Here is a 17,391-nt window from a genome sequence, read left to right on the forward strand (position 1 = left end):
TGGGCACTGATAGGTGGCACTGATATGCAGCACTGATGGGCACTCATAGGCGGCACTGATGGGCACTCATAGGTGGCACTGATGGGTACTTATGGGTGGCACTGATAGGTGGCACGGATGGGCACTCATGGGTGGGCACTGATGGGCATGGATGGGTACTGAGAGGTGGAACTGATGGACACTGATGGGTGACTTTGCTGGGCATCACTTGTCTGTACTGATCCAAAATGTTGCCAGTCAGTGCCCATTTGTGGGCACTGATTGGCATGTATTGGGCATTTTTTTATGTGGATGGTCATGGGGTACATACCTGGCCATCCACATGCTGGGGGCTTCCCTGGTGGTCCTGGCAGCTTCCCTGGTGGTCCAGTGTGGGCATCCGAGGGGGGGCTGCACTGATAAACAATCAGCGCAGACCCCCCCCGTCAGGAGAGCCACCAATCGGCTCTCCTCTACTTGCGTCTATCAGACGCGAGTGAGGAAAAGGCGATCAACGGGATCGGTGTAGAGGTGTGTCAGACTGACACACCGCACCACCGATTGCCGCGATGCCTGCCCCCACGGGCGTGCGGCAGCTGTTATCCTGCTGGACGTCATATGACGCCCAGTCAGGATAACTGAACCATTTTGCTATAGGCTGGGCGGGAAGTGGTTAACAACTTCAGCTCCGGAAGGTTTACCCCTCCATCATAACCAGGCCATTTTTTTGCGATACGGCACTGCCTTACTTTAACTGACAATTGCGCGGACGTACGCTGCTGTACCCAAATGAAATTAATGTCCTTTTTTTCCCCCACAAATAGAGCTTTCTTTAAGGGGTATTTGATCACCTCTGTGGGTTTTTAATTTTTTCGCTATATACAGAAAAAGAACAACAATATTTTTTACTTTCTGTTATAAAACACACCCAATAAAAAATGTAACGTAATGTAATGTAAAAAATCTAATTTCTTCATCAATTTAGGCCAATATGTATTCTGCTACATATTTTTGGTAAAAAAAAAAATCGGTGTATATTGATTGGCTTGTGAAAAAGTTACAGCGTCTACAAACTGGTATATTTATTATTTATTTATTTTTATTTTTTACTAGTAATGGCAGTGATCAGCGACTTATAGTGGGACTGCGATATTGCAGCAGGTAAATCGGACACCTAACTGACACTTTTGACACTTTTTGGGGACCAGTGGCACTAAAAAAAATGCACTGTTACTGTACTAATGACACTAGCAGGAAAAGCGTTAGTATCAGGGGTTATCAAAGGGTTAAATATGTTCCCTAGGAGTGGTTACTAACTGTGGGTGGGTGCTTTGACTGGGGGGCTGTAAATATCCATGTTCCTGCTGAGCAGGAACACAGGATCAGCACATTCTCCTCTCACAGAACAGCTATCTGCCTTGTTTACATAGCCAGACCATCCTTCTGCCTTTCTCCTGAACAATCATTGGGTCCCAGCGGACATCGCAGCCTCCAGACCCGCTGATTGGCTCCCACTGTGATTGGACGCGCGTGCCCCAGACTTGTACCAGGTACATGATCTGGCGCAGAGCAGCCGCCCTGCCTCAGTATATCTATGGGGGGCGGTTGCTATGCGGTTAAAGTGTACTTCCACTTTTTGCAGTCAAATTTGAGAAAACCCCATTATATCTTTGTTACGTGTTCCCATTCATATGCCTAAAAATTAATTTAAACAAATATTTCTTATTTTAGATGTGTTATTGAAGACTGCAAGCACTTCTAAACAAATTCAGTGTGAGTGTGAACAACAGGCTGAGTTTCCCCCTTATTAACATACAATGACAAAATCAAGCTTTTAAATCCTCAATCCTTTGTTAGGACAGACAGTGTATAAATTTAGAATACAAGTGATAATGCGATCTGCCAGCACTGTACACAGACAGGATTATGGCAAACACAATTCTACAGGTCCCTCATAAGCAAAGAGGACTAAGTTGGATTTTGCATTGCAGTTTCACGCAGCATGCCTTCAATTTTTTTTTTTTATATTTCTTATAATTTAGATATGGAATATGCAAACATTTTTGAACAAATTTAGTTTGAGTCTGTCCCAATAGAAGGGCTAAGGGCAGGCTGGGTTTCCCTCCATTAACATACAATGGTGAAGCTTTTAAATCTTCAACCCCTTGTTAGGACAGCTAGAGGTTGACTTTCTAAAACTGGAGAGTGCAAAATCTGGTGCAGCTGTGCAGGATAGTCAATCAGCTTCTAATTTCAGCTTGTTTAATTAGGCTTTGATTAAAAAAAAAGAACTGGAAGCTGACTGGTTTTTGTGCAGAGCTGATCAGACTAGATTTTGCACACTACAAATTTTAGTAAATCAACCCACAGAGTTTAAATCTAGATTACAAATGATAATGATATCTGCCAGCACAGTACAGACAGGGTTATGGTAAACGCATCTCCACAGTACCCTTATAAACAAGAACTGAGTAGTATTTTGCAGTGCTGGGGTTATCAGAAAAGAGATCAGAAAAGAGAATCTGAAATGGTAAACTTTTTTTGTTTGCTATGTGAATGAAAACATATAACAAATATAAAGTAGATATTTTACTAATTTGGCTGCAAAAGTGGAAATACACTTTAAAACTCACATACTTCTACATAGCTTAACATTAGCTTTAGTTCAACCTTAATCTAGTGTTAAAAGTATCTACATTAAAGGTTTAATCTACCTTTGAAAAACATAGTAAATGCAGCAACACTGATATAACAAAACATGTGCATTTACAAAATTTTTGCAATGAAGCCTGCAGAGCATTGCACCCATGACCCCACAGTCTCAGATCTGTATGGAAATATTCAGTTATGGGGCTGGAGGAAGGGTGGTTGGATTACATACTGATGTGACATCACTTTGTTACTGCATTCCGCTGTCCCCATCTGCCAGCCTAGATGTATGACTGTATTTCCCCCTCCTGAGAACAGATAAACAAGAAACCAGACACAGTCTTTCACAGCTCCTTCATATCCTGTTCGTCTATTTTTTCACTATGATCACCGTGATGATGTCACTTGGGCGAGAGAGGTATTAAAAGCATAAAGGGAGACAGAGAATGGATACAGGTAAAAGTCTGGTGTCCAGGCTAAGGGCTCATGCACACTGCAGCTAAAAAAAAAGCTGCTTTTACAGGCATTTGATCTTTTATTTAGCTTGAAGAAGCGTGTGCTTTTTTGTGCGTTTTTATCGAGCTTCTTTGAGCTTTTTTGAGCATAAGCGTTTTTTTCCACAAACCCTCCCCTCTGCTAATTTTTCCTTTTTTTGTGCGTTTTTGAACTGTCTTGCACTTTTTTGCGCCTTTTTTCGGGCGTCTTTCCTGCTCGAAAGCCCCTCTCAAAAATGCAAGTTCAGTTGGGTTTTTTTCTGCCTGTAAACGTCTTAAAAAGCCATAGTGTACAAGGACACATTGGCTAACTTGGAGGCAGGCAGAAAAAAATGAGAGCTCAAAAAAGCTCAAAAGTCTGTAGGAGCTTCTTTGAGATGCACAATGCATCTCAAAGAAGCTCAAAGAAGCTCCTACAGGCTTTTGAGCTTTATGAGCTCTCATTTTTTTCTGCCTGCCTCCAAGTTAGCCAATGTGTCCTTGTACACTATGGCTTTTTAAGAAGTTAAAAAAAAAAACAAGCTCAAAAGCCTGTAGGAGCTTCTTTGAGCTTCTTTGAGATGTGCACTGCATCTCAAAGAAGCTCAAAGAAGCTCCTACAGGCTTTTGAGCTTTTTTGAGCTCTCAGGCAACGATAAAATAGGTTTCATTACAATGGAAAATTTATAACAACACATTTGTCTAAGATTCCTTCAAGATGCAAGGGGTTGGTACAGAAGGCTTGTTCATAATAACATGATATAAGAAATGTAAAGTGTAGACCAATTCAATGTAAATTAAATGCAAAGCCATATGGTTAAAAAAGACTAATATCTTATCACCATGGATTTTGAAATGCCAATTTCTATTTGATGACTCGCATATTGCTTCAGAAACAATTTGGGTTATAGAAAAATAAAAGCCCTACTTTAATTATAGCTGGAGAAGAAAAGTGCAGGCTACATCCCTAGTTCGGCAAAATAGCAACATTTCTAACTATAAGTCCTTGTGTACATGGAAGTCAAAATCAGTTACCTAGCAAGTGTCTTAGCAATCCACTGAGAGACACATTATAGCTGATATCCTTCCAACATGTTACACTGAAATAAGTAGTTGTCGAACACTATAATCAGTTTGCTTCTGTTGCTCCCTTGGCTGTTCTGTGATAGCTGCATCATTTTAGTGTACATGATTCATAATGCAAAATAGATAGGTAGACAGAAAAAAAAATTGTTATAGTTATGAGCTTGTTTTTAAATGAATAATGCATCTAACATTGATTGAACATTTTTATTTCAGCCTGTTTACAGCTGGACTCAGGATAGGAGAAAGAAGCTAGTAAGCCAACCAGGCTTTGGCACATTGTACATGTGCCAACCGGGGGAGCAGAGGAATGACCTTGTCTGTGTGCTGCTACTCCTCCACTCCACTGTCAGTCCACTTGACCAATCAGTGTCGAAGGGGAGGTTGAAGACCTGGCTCCGCTATCCGGAGTGGATCACAGCAGTAGCTGCTGAACAAAATTACACATTGTTTGACAAATAAAACAACTCCCATATACTAAATTGATTTCAACGTAGTTTACCATTTGCTTGAATTCCAGATTTAAGTTAAAAGAGAGAGAAAAAAAAAAAAAAAACTAAGCATACCTTGGACTGTAGGCTGCTTTGCTTGCACATTTTTTGCCTAAATATCTATTAGGTCTTAATTAAAAGAACAGCATTTTGAAGAGCGATAGATGACTGTGGGGCAGGTGAAATCACAGCTATGTAAACTTGTTGTTTTGAAAGGGAAAGGCAATGCCTCAGCTGCTCAGCATGAGATTTGAAAAAAAAAATGTCTACTAATAAAAACAGCAGGACGATTCACAGCAGTGGACGGATCATCATCACAGTATATTAAAAGGAAAAGCTAAAAACCTACCAGCACCACAACAGATCTTACAGATGTTGTACCATTCCAAAATGTGTTTATTATTCCTGTGTTCATTACCAGACATGACTGTTGACCCTTGCTTTTTGGTTATTTATTAATCTCAGCTGAGTCAGGCACCATCTTCATCTGCTGCATATTTGGCACATTTGTGTCATTTGTGGCCCCCTGGTACATCTTATGCACAGGCTTAGCATGGATAATGAAAACTGGGATGAAAATTGTCTGAAAGACACGGGCTCATATATTGTGCATACATATCTCAATAAGCATTCAAATATCTATAGTATTATGCTTTATCCACAAGGATATAATGAAATACTCCTATCTATGCTGGATCTTTCTGCCAGCTGCTGGCAAAAAAAACAAAGTGTAAAAAATGCTCATTTTGGCACATAATTATAACCGCTTACAGGCATATGGCATTTGCAAGCGTACAGTAGAAGTGCAAACTTAGTCTACTGGCCAGAATATTAATTCCAGCCAGTGTAATAAATTTGCATGCAGTTATGTGCATTTATACACATTTATGCATGTTTATGTGTAAGTTATGCCAGTAAGCCCTTCTCCGAACTCAGGTTTGGAGCATTTATTGTTGTTCGCTGAAAGCTGCTCTACAATAAAAATCTAAATGTCGCAATGGGGGTTATTTACTAAAGGCAAATCCACTTTGCACTACAAGTGCACTTGGAAGTGCAGTCACTGTAGATCCGAGGGGGACATGCAAGGAAAAGAAAAAAACAGCATTTTAGCTTGCACATGATTGGATGATAAAATCAGCAGAGCTTCCACTCATTTCAGATCTTCCCCTCAGATCTACAGTGACTGCACTTCCAAGTACACTTGTAGTGCAAAGTAGATTTGCCTTTCGGAAATAACCCCCTATGTGTATGGACACTTTAGCTGAAATAGTGCTAAGTTCAGAGGCATAACAAAGAAATTGAAAAATGTCATTAAAAGTGGTGTTTTTTTTACTGCCTGTGTGCATAAGGCTTTGATTTCTTATTTTTGATATTAGCCTATCTTTATAGGCAAACAAAAATTCAGTTTTAAAGCGGGGGTCCACCCACACCGCCAAAAAAAAAAATATTAAAAGCCAGCAGCTACAAATACTGCAGCTGCTGACTTTTAATACATGGCCACTTACCTGTCCCAGGGTCCAGCGATGTCGGCAAGCGACGCCGAGAACCCGCTCGGTTCTCGACAGCTGCTGCTGCCATCCTAGGTGAGGGAATCAGGAAGTGAAGCGTTGCGGCTTCACTTCCCGGCTCCCTACTGCGCATGCGCGAGTCGCGCTGCGCGTCCCAAGTGGTTCCCGCGGTGGGGACGGGAAGTGGCGTAGACTCCCATGGGAGTCTATGCCGGAAGTGGGTGCAAATACCTGTCTTAGACAGGTATCTGCACCCCCCTCCCCCTGAAAGGTGCCAAATGTGACACCGGAGGGGGGGAGGGTTCCGAAAAGCGGAAGTTCCATTTTTGTGTGGAACTCCGCTTTAACCATAGAAAAGGAATGGTAATTTTTTTGATGCATTGAATTCAAGAAAAAATGCCAGTCAAAATATTTTTAATGCCTGCAGCAGTTACCAAAGCCTGCCTTGGACAACGGTCAACTTCAGTTCCGCTCAGCAAAATTTATATTACTCACAATGCGATCACATCCATAAGGGAACTCCGACCCAACAAAAATTAGAGATTTGCTCTTGCTTCTGTGAGATTGATTTTGAACATTTTAGGCCACATTCACACTTTTCCATCCCTGCGTATTACCGTAATGCATGTTTTGTCACATGTTAATGTGCGTTGTGCTAAGACAGCCTATCTATTATGAATGGGCTACCAACATACAGTAAAAAAAAAAGTGGATGTGCAGCTTTTTTCTAACCCGGTGCACCACAGCTCATAGTAAAGCATTACTATATATTTTCAATGCTGCATAGGAGGAGCTGCAAGAATGGCACCACAACATGCATAATAATGTGTAATGTGCATGAACATGCATTGCAGTACCTCAGTGCAAAAGTGTATTTTGACACTGAGGCTGGGTTCACATATGTGCAGCCGCAGTTTGCAGCCTGGGGTCCGGTGCATTTCTGTTCACTGGTTCTGGTGCAATTCAGGATGAATTTTTGCCTGAATTTGCACCAGAACCTTACCCAAAAACTAACAGGACCCTTTTGGAAACCACACCGTGGCCGTCATACTCGCATGTCATGTGAATTCACCGCATCCAATTCTCACATATGTGAACCCGGCCTTAATCTTCAGTATGTTGGTGGTGTGTTAGCATGCAATCAGAAAAAAAGAAAGAGCTAGTGCACAAAAGTACTCTTAAAGGGATTGTAAACCCTCATGGTTTTTTACCTTTATGCATTTTATGCATTAAGGTGAAAAATCTTCTTTGGTGCTTCAGCCCCCCTGAGCCCCAGTTTTACTTACCTGACCCTGATCTTTCTCCGGCCAGGAATGAAATATAAATGTGTGAAAAGTGTGGTGTGCATTTGTATTCAGCCCCTCTGAGTCAATAATTTGTAGAACCACCTTTCACTGCAATTACAGCTGCAAGTCTTTTGGGGATGTCTCTACCAGCTTTGCACATCTAGAGAGTGAAATTTTTGCCCATTCTTCTTTGCAAAATAGCTCAAGCTCTGTCAGATTGGATGGAGAGCATCTGTGAACAGCAATTTTCAAGTCTTGCCACAGATTTCCAATTGGATTTAGATTTGGACTTTGACTGGGCCATTCTAACACATGGATATGCTTTGATTTAAACCATTCCATTGTAGCTCTGGCTGTATGTTTAGGGTCATTGTCCTGCTGGAAGGTGAACCTCCGCCCCAGTCTCAAGTCTTTTGCAGACTCTAATGCCGCGTACACACGAGCTGACTTTTTGTCGGACTGAACACCAAAGGACTTTTCGGAGTTCCAACAGGGTTCCAATGAAATGGACTTGCCTATACATGATCACACCAAAGTCCAATCGTTTTGAACGTGATGATGTACGACCGGACTAGAACAAGAAAGTTCATAGCCAGTAGCCAATAGCTGCCCTTGTGCCGTTTTTGGTCCGTCAGACAAACTGATTTTTCGTTTGGAATCGAGTCCATCGGAAAGATTTGAAACTTGTTCTATTTCTAAGGTCCGTCAGATTTTTAGACAGAAAAGGTCCAATGAAGCCCACACACGATTGAATTGTCCGACGGATTCGTTCCGTCGGACCTTTGATGCTGAAAAGTCCGGTCATGTGTACGTGTGTAGGTTTTCTTCCAAGATTGCCCTGTATTTGGCTCCATCCATCTTCCCATCCACTCTGACCAGCTTCCCTGTCCCTGCTGAAGAAAAGCTTCCCTATAACATGATGCTGCCACCACCATGTTTCACGGTGGGCATGGGGTGTTTAAGTAAGTTGTACAATGTTAGTTTTCATGCCACACATAGCATTTTGCTTTTAGGACAAAAAGTAAAATTTTGGTCTCATCTGACCAGAGCACCTTCTTCCACATGTTTGCTGTGTCGCCCACATGGCTTCTCGCAAACTGCAAACAGGACTTCTAATGGCTTTCTTTCAACAATGGCTTTCTTCTTGCTACTCTTCCAAAAGGCCAGATTTGTGGAGTGCACGACTAATAGTTGTCCTGTGGACAGATTCTCCCACCTGAGCTGTGGATCTCTGCAGCTCCTCCAGAGTTATCATGGGCCTTGTGGCTGCTTCTCTGATGAATGCTCTCCTTGTTCGGACTGTCAGTTTAGGTGGACAGCCATGTCTTGGTAGGTTTGTAGTTGTACCATACTCTTTTCATTTTCGGATGATGGATTAAACAGTGTTCCATGAGTTGTTAAAAGCTTGGGATATTTTTTATAACTAATTCTGCTTTAAACTTCTCCACAACTTTATTCCTGACCTGTCTGGTGTGTTCTTTGACTTTCATTATGCTGTTTGTTCACTAAGGTTCTCTAACAAAACTCTGAGGGCTTCACACAACAGCTGTAATTATACTGAGATTAAATTACACAGAGGTGGACTCTATTTATTAATTAGGTGACTTCTAAAGGCAATTGGTTCCACTATATTTTATTCAGTGGTATCAGAGTAAAGGGGGCTGAATACAAATGCACGCCACACTTTTCAGATATTTATTTGTAAAAAAATTTGAAAACCATTTATCATTTTCCTTCCACTTCACAATTACGTGCCACTTTGTGTTGGTCTATCACATAAAATCCCAATAAAATACATTTACGTTTTTGGTTGTAACATGACAAAATGTGGAAAATTTCAAGGGGTTTGAATACTTTTTCAAGGCACTGTATATCAGCTCCTGGGAGGCAGAATTAATTGTCACATTGCTGCAGCTGATGAGGGTACAGTGACTTCACATTGACTTTACAAGACCAAACTTCAGTAACGATACTAATACTATCTCTGATATGCGGACATGTGATAGAAGTTTATAAAATATAGGAAACGTGAATTCCTTACCATCCAATACTGTTTTCCCTACTTTATTATCAAAAAGAACGAATCTCCATATTTTGTGAATCTGCAATTATATGATTTGTTTCATGACTGCTCATATTATACAACAATTATCCTGTGCTCTTTGTTCTATAATTGTTATACATGTAATACATATTCTATGTATGTTACAACCCTTTCAATAAAAATTTATGAAAGAAAAAAAAGTTTGCCAGGGGGACCAGTACTAAAGTTCTGACCATGGGCTAAGCACTACTGCACTTCTGCTTAGCCAATCCACTGTATGTAACCTGTTTGCTAAGCAACTGGGATGTCACTTGCTGCCCGAGGAAAAGGAAGGATATCATAGACCTTCCCAGCAGCCAGGAAAATGTGTTGGCTCCTTGATAAAGAATGCATTAGCTATAAACTATATAAAGTAACTTTTGACTGCTTCTACACTCTTGCAGTATTTAGGATAAGAACCACCTCTGGCATGAATGCCAGCTGTTTTGTTTTATGCATTTCGCATGAAAAACCTTCAGATTTCCCTGCAGGAGTTAAAAAATGGAAATATCGCAGTTGACTCTTGCTGAATGTCTGTTGCTTTCCTCAATGAGATTAGTATTAGCATCTCAAAGGCTTTGCTGAAATCTGTGATAAAAATTGGAGCTTGCTGGCTGCTCAGGCCTTGTCAAATGCAGTTTTTAGAAACTAACAATATATGCCAGTGTAAGGTCATTGATAGAGCACCACTGACAAATGTATACATGTTTTAGATCCACAGCCATTGCTATATCATTATATCATTTTCAAGCTGTTGTATAAAAATTTTACAGCCCGCATTGCAAAATGACCATAATGACATTTCTGTACAACAAAAATGTATTCTGTAGCACTTTACAGTCAAGTATACAATGCCCATTTATACAATAGTAATAACATTTTTAAAGTTGTGAGGGATATAAAAACTCAGAAGGAAATAGGGAATGTCACGTAAGGAATATAAAATGAATATATTTTATGTAGTTACTTTATATGGTATATGAACACAGTGATTAGCAAATTTTTGGATGCCTTGGGATCTTATACAATAGGTTGATGAGAAATAATAACTGAGGTCCTTATTTATTAACACGTTCTTACCAGAATTTGGAGTGATTTGTCTATAAAAAACAACTATATTCAAACCATCATGGAAGTCTTGCATATACTTGGTGGTTGAGGGGATGTGAGGAAAATTCTTACTGAGAACACATCAATACATCAGACTATTTAATGAATCAGAAGTGAAAATTTGACTAGTAAGCCAGAAGGAGTATGAAAGAATATGTAGCGCACTACTCCCTTGGGAGCTGCAGTGTTGTTCATTACCTTTATGTCAATGACCCCGATCTTCCTTCCCATGCGACTTTAAAACACCAGACAGTCTTTGTACTTAATAAAACTGTAACTTTATTCTTGAACTCCAATTGAGATAACAAATGAATAGAGGAAATAAGACGCCTCCATAAATTCTGGTTCCTGATGTTGTGTACTTCCCATTTATGAACTGACCAGCATTACTCTGAATAATGCCGTGGATAAACGATTCCAAAGTCCCAGGCCTCCACCACCTAATTCTGGACTCTTGTAATCAATCCATGTTAGTTCTGGAAAGTGTCCCTTGCTAGGTCCTTGGACATATAGCAAGTTCACGGATTAGCGCTACTGGGTTGCATTCCCTTTGCTCACTCCCAATAAACAGTCCATGTTACTCACAGAAAGTCGATTCCCAGTTTCCTTCGTCTCCTTTGCTCCTACTTCTTCCTCCTCATGATGGACATCTCCTTCTGCTATTCAGCACTGGGGTCTCTGAACCACCCAGGCCTTCAAGCCTCCTCCTGACTCCCGAACTCCTCCTGCCATCCAGCACTGGGGTCTCTGAACCACCCAGGCCTTCAGGCCTCTTCCTGCTGCACTACATGGTTACAGCTTCTGAATCTCCTTGTACTCCCAGATCCTCTCAAGAAGCATGTGACCCCAGCTTATATGCGAGTCCTGCCCCTGCCAATACAATTTAATGATTGGTCCAGAGCTCGCCATACAAGCTGCCTGCCAATCAAGTCCCAAATCCTGCCTCTCTTCCAGAACATTTCCACTGAAAGGATGAGGGGACTTCCTTGAGCCAGAGTGTAGGTGGCCACATCCCCTTATATTCTAACACTCACACCCACAAATAAACAAACAGGCTCAAGGAAAAAATGCAAAGCCTTGGCCAAATTTACCTATCACTTATTACAGTAACACACTAAGCACTCACCTGAATGAGGTGGGCCTACAAATATAACAAATTAATAAGTCAGAAAAAGTAGATGGAGTAAAATGAAGAGTGTACACAGTGGCTGAAATAATATTTGAGCAACTATTATTAATATATTTCCATAAAGGGGTGTGCTTTTAGGGATCAGCTGGATTGTTTACTCCTAGCAGACAGTGTGATAAAGTGAGGGAATGTATTTCACAGTAAAGGTACAACCTGGGAGAAGTCATTATGTAATAATGGGAGCTGGTAACAAAAGAGGATGATAGAAGAAACTATGTACAAATCCTACAGCCCATTTCTTTTTTTTTTTTATCCAAGAAAAAGTTTTTATTGAAAAACAAGTACATACAGTCCAAGAAATCCACAATTAAATTGTACATAGTAGCCTAATCAGGCATAGTTCCATAGAAGAATCAGGCTCATACAAAAGTATAAAGTACATCCCACTGTTAGAAAATAAGATAGGAATTGATATCCCTGCCTCCTACTTATGGAAATTCCAACCCTCTATCTGTAACCATCCCGAGCCCGGAGCTCCAATCAGGGCTAGTGCGGGGTGCACCATGCCTTCAGCCATTATTAAGTCGCAGTAATCTATCCATGACCAGGTCCTCCGGAGCTAACCCAGGAGTGCCCAGCCATGGTTCCCATAGTTTTTCAAATTTTCTTGAACATCCCCTGTGTTGGTATATAATTTTCTCCATTCTTAATATATGTCCTAGTGCGGTAATCCATTCCTTGACTGAGGGAGGCGTTTCAGATTTCCAGTGTACCATGATTAGCTTACGGGCCACAAAAAGGGCTCTAGTTAAAGCTTCCCTGACGTGGGGTTCCCACTCTAGTTCATCTAACACATTCAAAATACAGTGTCTAGGGTCCAGCGGAATTGAGACCCCAAACACTGCGTTCAGCGTGTCCACCACCCCCCTCCAGTACACATGCAATCTGGGACATCTCCATAGCATATGTATTAAATCTCCATGATCTCTCTTACATCTAGTACAGGTTGGGGTGGAAAGAAGTCCCATATTATGTAGTATATGGGGTGTATAATACGCTCTCAGAAGTGTATATAGTTGCGTTAGTCTTTGCGTTACATTCAGTGAACATATGGAAACTGACTGCAAGACCTCCTCCCATTGGTCCTCATCTAAGGGTCCAACATCCAACTCCCATTTCCCCTTTACTGTCAAAGGATGCTTTAGAAGGTATTTGTGGAGCAGGGTGCTATAGCTCTGGGAAATGAATCCTTTAGAGGTCTCCGCCCCTTTAAGCAAATCGACCAAAGGGTTCGAGCTGGTATGCCAATCAGAGGTTTTTGACTGTGCTTCAAATGCGTGTCTAAGTTGCATATAATAAAAAAGCATGGAGGACGGAAGACTATATAGGTCCCTCTACAGCCCATTTCATTGTACAAACAGTGACCTGGTATGTAAGGTAGGTAGGTGAAAGATTATTGATGATCTTGTAGATGAGAAGTATACTGTGGGTGAGAAAATGTGAGACTTTACTTCCCTGAAATCTCAGCATAAATGAGAATTTAGGACCTACTGATGAAGCCTGTTGAAAAGGTATGGTGGAAGATTCATCAGTATTTTGGACTTTGTTTTGGACCTTATTATTAATTTATAGTTGTCAGGAACCATGAATCAGACGTAGACAAAAAATGCAGTAAAATCACACCTTTTAATATAGTGGTAAAAATGGTACAAATAGTAAACAAAGTAAAAACATAGCCAGGGTTCGGTAATCAAAGGGGGTAGTCAGTGCAAGCCAGTAAATCAGGTAGCCATAGATCAGCATAGTCGGGGAGAGCAAACAGGATCAGGAACCAGAAGGGGTGTCAGCCAGGCAAATCTTTAACAGGAACAAAGCAGAGAATCTAAGATATGTTGACCAAGGTGAAGGCATGGGAGAAATAAACCAGAAGGGGCTAGCTGATGAGCAGGAAATGATCACCAGGTGAGGCACTGTGAAACGATGAGTGCTTGCAATTAACTGACAGCTGAGCACTGAGAAGGGAGGGCTGAGCCCAGCCCTGACAATAGTGAAGATTTGTGGGTTGCGCAGCATCTTTTGTTGTATTATTCCTTTTGATTTACTTGGTCTTTGACTGGAGGTATATAAGGAATGTAGTCCAGGTGTCTGAGGAATGGAGTGAAACCACTTTATGGTGCACAAAGCAACCTTTTATTCAATTAGTAATCACATTTTTTATTTATGTTTATATGTTTGATGATTTTGTGGTGTAAGAGGTAATCTGCGCTGATTGACTATTAAGTTTTAAATCAAAAGGAATGCTATCTTCAGAAGAATAACAGAAGGGGTGGTAATGAGTACCCCCAAAGCTTCCCTATGCGCCCTATGTAGTTATATATTTTTATACAGCCCTAGCTGCCTATGCTTATGCTTGTAGTTTCACAAATATTGGAGAGAAACTGATGTAACAATCTGAAATGTAATTTGACACGTTCCACCATTTTTTCAACAGTATACATGTATAAAACTCATATGTCATTTTACAGTTGTCACCATCTCTGAAAGTGACTAAAATAAGAAAAGTAGGGTAATCTTCTCATAAAAACAATTGCCTAAGAGGGGATTTCCCTCTCTTTAAAGTGTTTTTGTCTCACTTGCTGTTGGGTCTACATGACAGGAAGTGAATGCAAATCTCTCCAATAGAACATATATGGTAAACAGAAATTCCATCTATAGCATTTTTTACATCTTGGACCAGTTTGGACCAAGGAAACTTTGTATAGGCCATACCTGTGGTATGAGAAAATTCAAAGCATTATCTGAATGGTGCCCATGCTGAATGGCGACCTTCTGTGTTCAGAATGTAGCAGGGCGGCCACATAGCTCAGAACCTGGAAGCTAGTGGGGATCACTGGAGCAGTGGTATAAACGTCAGTGATTTCCAGATTCTAGAGAGATCCCACAGATATGGTATATGGTATATAAAAAAATGCCATACCTGGAATTCTTTTTCAACTACTTAAGGCCTTCCTGCACATGACTTGGTGGAGCAAAATAAAACTTCACTTTTATAAAGCATGCTAACACATAAAAACAATCAATGACCTGCATTTACAACAGTTTTGTGGTGTCAAAATTTCCTACCAAAATTTACATGTATGTTATTATGAAGCTAGAAACATTTTTTCTGAATGACCTAGGCCAGGGGTTGGCAACCCCCAGCACTGGTGCCGCAAGCAGCACACTAAGCTTCTTTTGCTGGCACTCGACTCCCTCCCCATCAGCAGAGCAGTGCAGGGAAGTGTCAGTGAGACACTAATGCATTCCAATTACATTAGTGCACAGAGTGCCACACTTTTTCTCAGCTGCGGGGGGGCCCAACTTATGATCCTGCACACAGGCCCACTGCTTTCAGAGAATTCCCCTGACCTGAGCTCATCATTGCACATCCATTCCAGATGCTTGTGTGACATTACATATATCACATACAAGCACATGGGCTGGATGCAAGAGGTGGATCAGCAGGATTAATGTGACAGGACAGGTAGATGTGTCTCATCTCTGCTTCCTTTCACCACTCTGAAATATCACACATATCATAGATGAGAAGAGGGTACAGCGGTGGAGCAGATGAGCAGGGGGGTACAGCGGTGGGGAAAATGAGCAGGAGGGGTTCAGAGGTGGGACATATGAGCAGAAGGGTACAGCAGTGGGGAAGATGTGCAGGGAGGTACAATGGTGGAAGAGATGAACAGGGGTTCAGCAGTGGGTCAGAAGAGCAAGAGGTACAGTTTTGGGGCAGATGAGCAGGGGAGTTCAGTGTTGGCCAGATGAGCAGGGGGGTTCAGTGTTGGACCAGATGAGCAGGGGGTTCAGTGTTGGGCCAGATGAGCAGGGAAGTTCAGTGTTGGGCCAGATAAGCAGGGGAGTTCAGTGTTGGGACAGATGAGCAGGGGAGTTCAGTGTTGGGCCAGATGAGCAGGGGGGTTTAGTGTTGGGGCAGATGAGCAGGGAGGTTCTGTGTTGGGGCAGATACCAAGAGGGTTCAGTGGTGGGACAGAAAAGTGAGGGGTAGAGCAGTGGGGCAGATGTAAAAGGAAGTGTATTGGGGCAGATGAGCAGGGGGTTACATTGGTGGGACAGATGAGCAGGGGGTGTTCAGTGTTGAGCCAGTTAAGAAGGGGGTTATAGTGGTGGGAAAGATGAGCAGGGGGGTTCAGTGTTGGGGCAGAGGAGAAAGGAGGTACATTGGTGGGAAAGATGAGCAGGGGGTTACAGCAGTGGGGCAAAGGAGCAGAGGGGTACATAGGTGTGGCAGATGTGCAGAAGAGAAAGGAGGTACATCGGTGGAACACATGAGCAGGTGCAGATGTGCAGGGGGTTACATTGGTGGGGCAGATGAGAAAGGGGGTGCATTGGTGGGGCAGATGAGAAAGGGGTACATTGGTAGGGCAGATGAGCAGGGTGGTGTAGTGGTGAGGCAGATGTACAGGGGGGTTACAGTGGTGGGGCAGATGAGCAGGGTGTTACAGTGGTGGGGCAGATGTGCAGGGTAGTACAGTGGTGGGGCAGATGTGCAGGGGGTTACAGTGGTGGGGCAGATGAGCAGTGGCGTACAGTGGTGAAACAAATTTGCAGGGGGCAGTGATCTGAGGTGTGAAGTGCATGAATTGGGGATGATCTGAAGTGTGGAGTTGCAGGAATTGGGGCTGATCTGAGGCATGAGAGTGCAGGATGTTAATTTTTCACTACTAAAGTAGTTTACAGCATTTACTTTATAAAAAATCCTTTTCGTGATTGAGAGTGTGAAGTTGACTTTTTTTGTTATAAAATTGGCACGCTCAATTTCTTTGAAAACATTTTTCAGCACACTGTGCTCGAAAGCTTGCCTACCCCTGACCTAAGCCATTCAACACAGGGGCTAAGTGATTAGCACTTCCACCTGGTAACACTAGGGTTGTTGATTCTAATCCCAACTATACCACAACCTGCCTGAAGTTTGCATGTCCTCCCTGTGCCTGCTTAGGTTTCCTCCCACATGCCAAAACATGCTGGTAGGTTAAAGTGATTGTAACTCCATTTAGTCATTTTCTGGCACTCACTTGTCTTCCCGAATGCAATGTCTTCAGTGCATCTGTTTAATTAAAAAAATACAGTTCTATACTGTAATTCCTAGAGCCGCTCAGCGCTCACCTGCTCCCTCTCCTGACAGGTACAATGGGAGGGGCCGAGAACCCCCCGCTGGAGTTAGTCAAGAGGAGGAGAGGAGGAGAGAGAGGCGGCCGGTCATGGGCTCCGAGTGGCGATAGGAAATACAGTATAGAATGGCATTTTTGTTATAAAACAGATGCACTAGAGACATTGCATTCAGGAAGACAGGTGAGTGCCTGAAAATAACAGTTATTTTAGCAGAAGGGGAGGGGTGGGCCCTGACACAGAGCTGACAGGCAGGGAGGGGAGGGGGAGAGGACAGATGAGAGGATAGAGAAGGACAGAGCAGGGAGGGAGGGGGGAGAGGAAGACAGAGAAGGACAGAGCAGGGCAGCGGATGACAGAGGCAAGTAAACTGACTACGGTTTCAGGGCTCAGCAGCCATGATAAACCATGGTCATTTTACAGGG

General features: G+C 42.2%; 1 protein-coding gene across 3 annotated transcripts in view; it reads right to left on the bottom strand.

The window, feature by feature from the left end:
- Positions 1–17,391, bottom strand: part of HRH2 (histamine receptor H2) — a 249,941-nt gene that overhangs the window by 209,528 nt on the left and 23,022 nt on the right. The window contains exon 1 of one of the 3 annotated variants that reach the window (XM_073620545.1): positions 5,025–5,088. The exons of the other annotated variants lie outside the window; for them this stretch is intronic. The gene's annotated coding sequence lies outside the window, so the exon portion shown is untranslated. Of the gene's footprint in view, positions 1–5,024; positions 5,089–17,391 lie in introns of those variants that run through there. 3 annotated transcript variants of the gene reach the window in all.

This window comes from Aquarana catesbeiana, linkage group LG03 (genome assembly GCF_042186555.1).
Source record: "Aquarana catesbeiana isolate 2022-GZ linkage group LG03, ASM4218655v1, whole genome shotgun sequence".
NCBI lineage: Eukaryota > Metazoa > Chordata > Amphibia > Anura > Ranidae > Aquarana > Aquarana catesbeiana.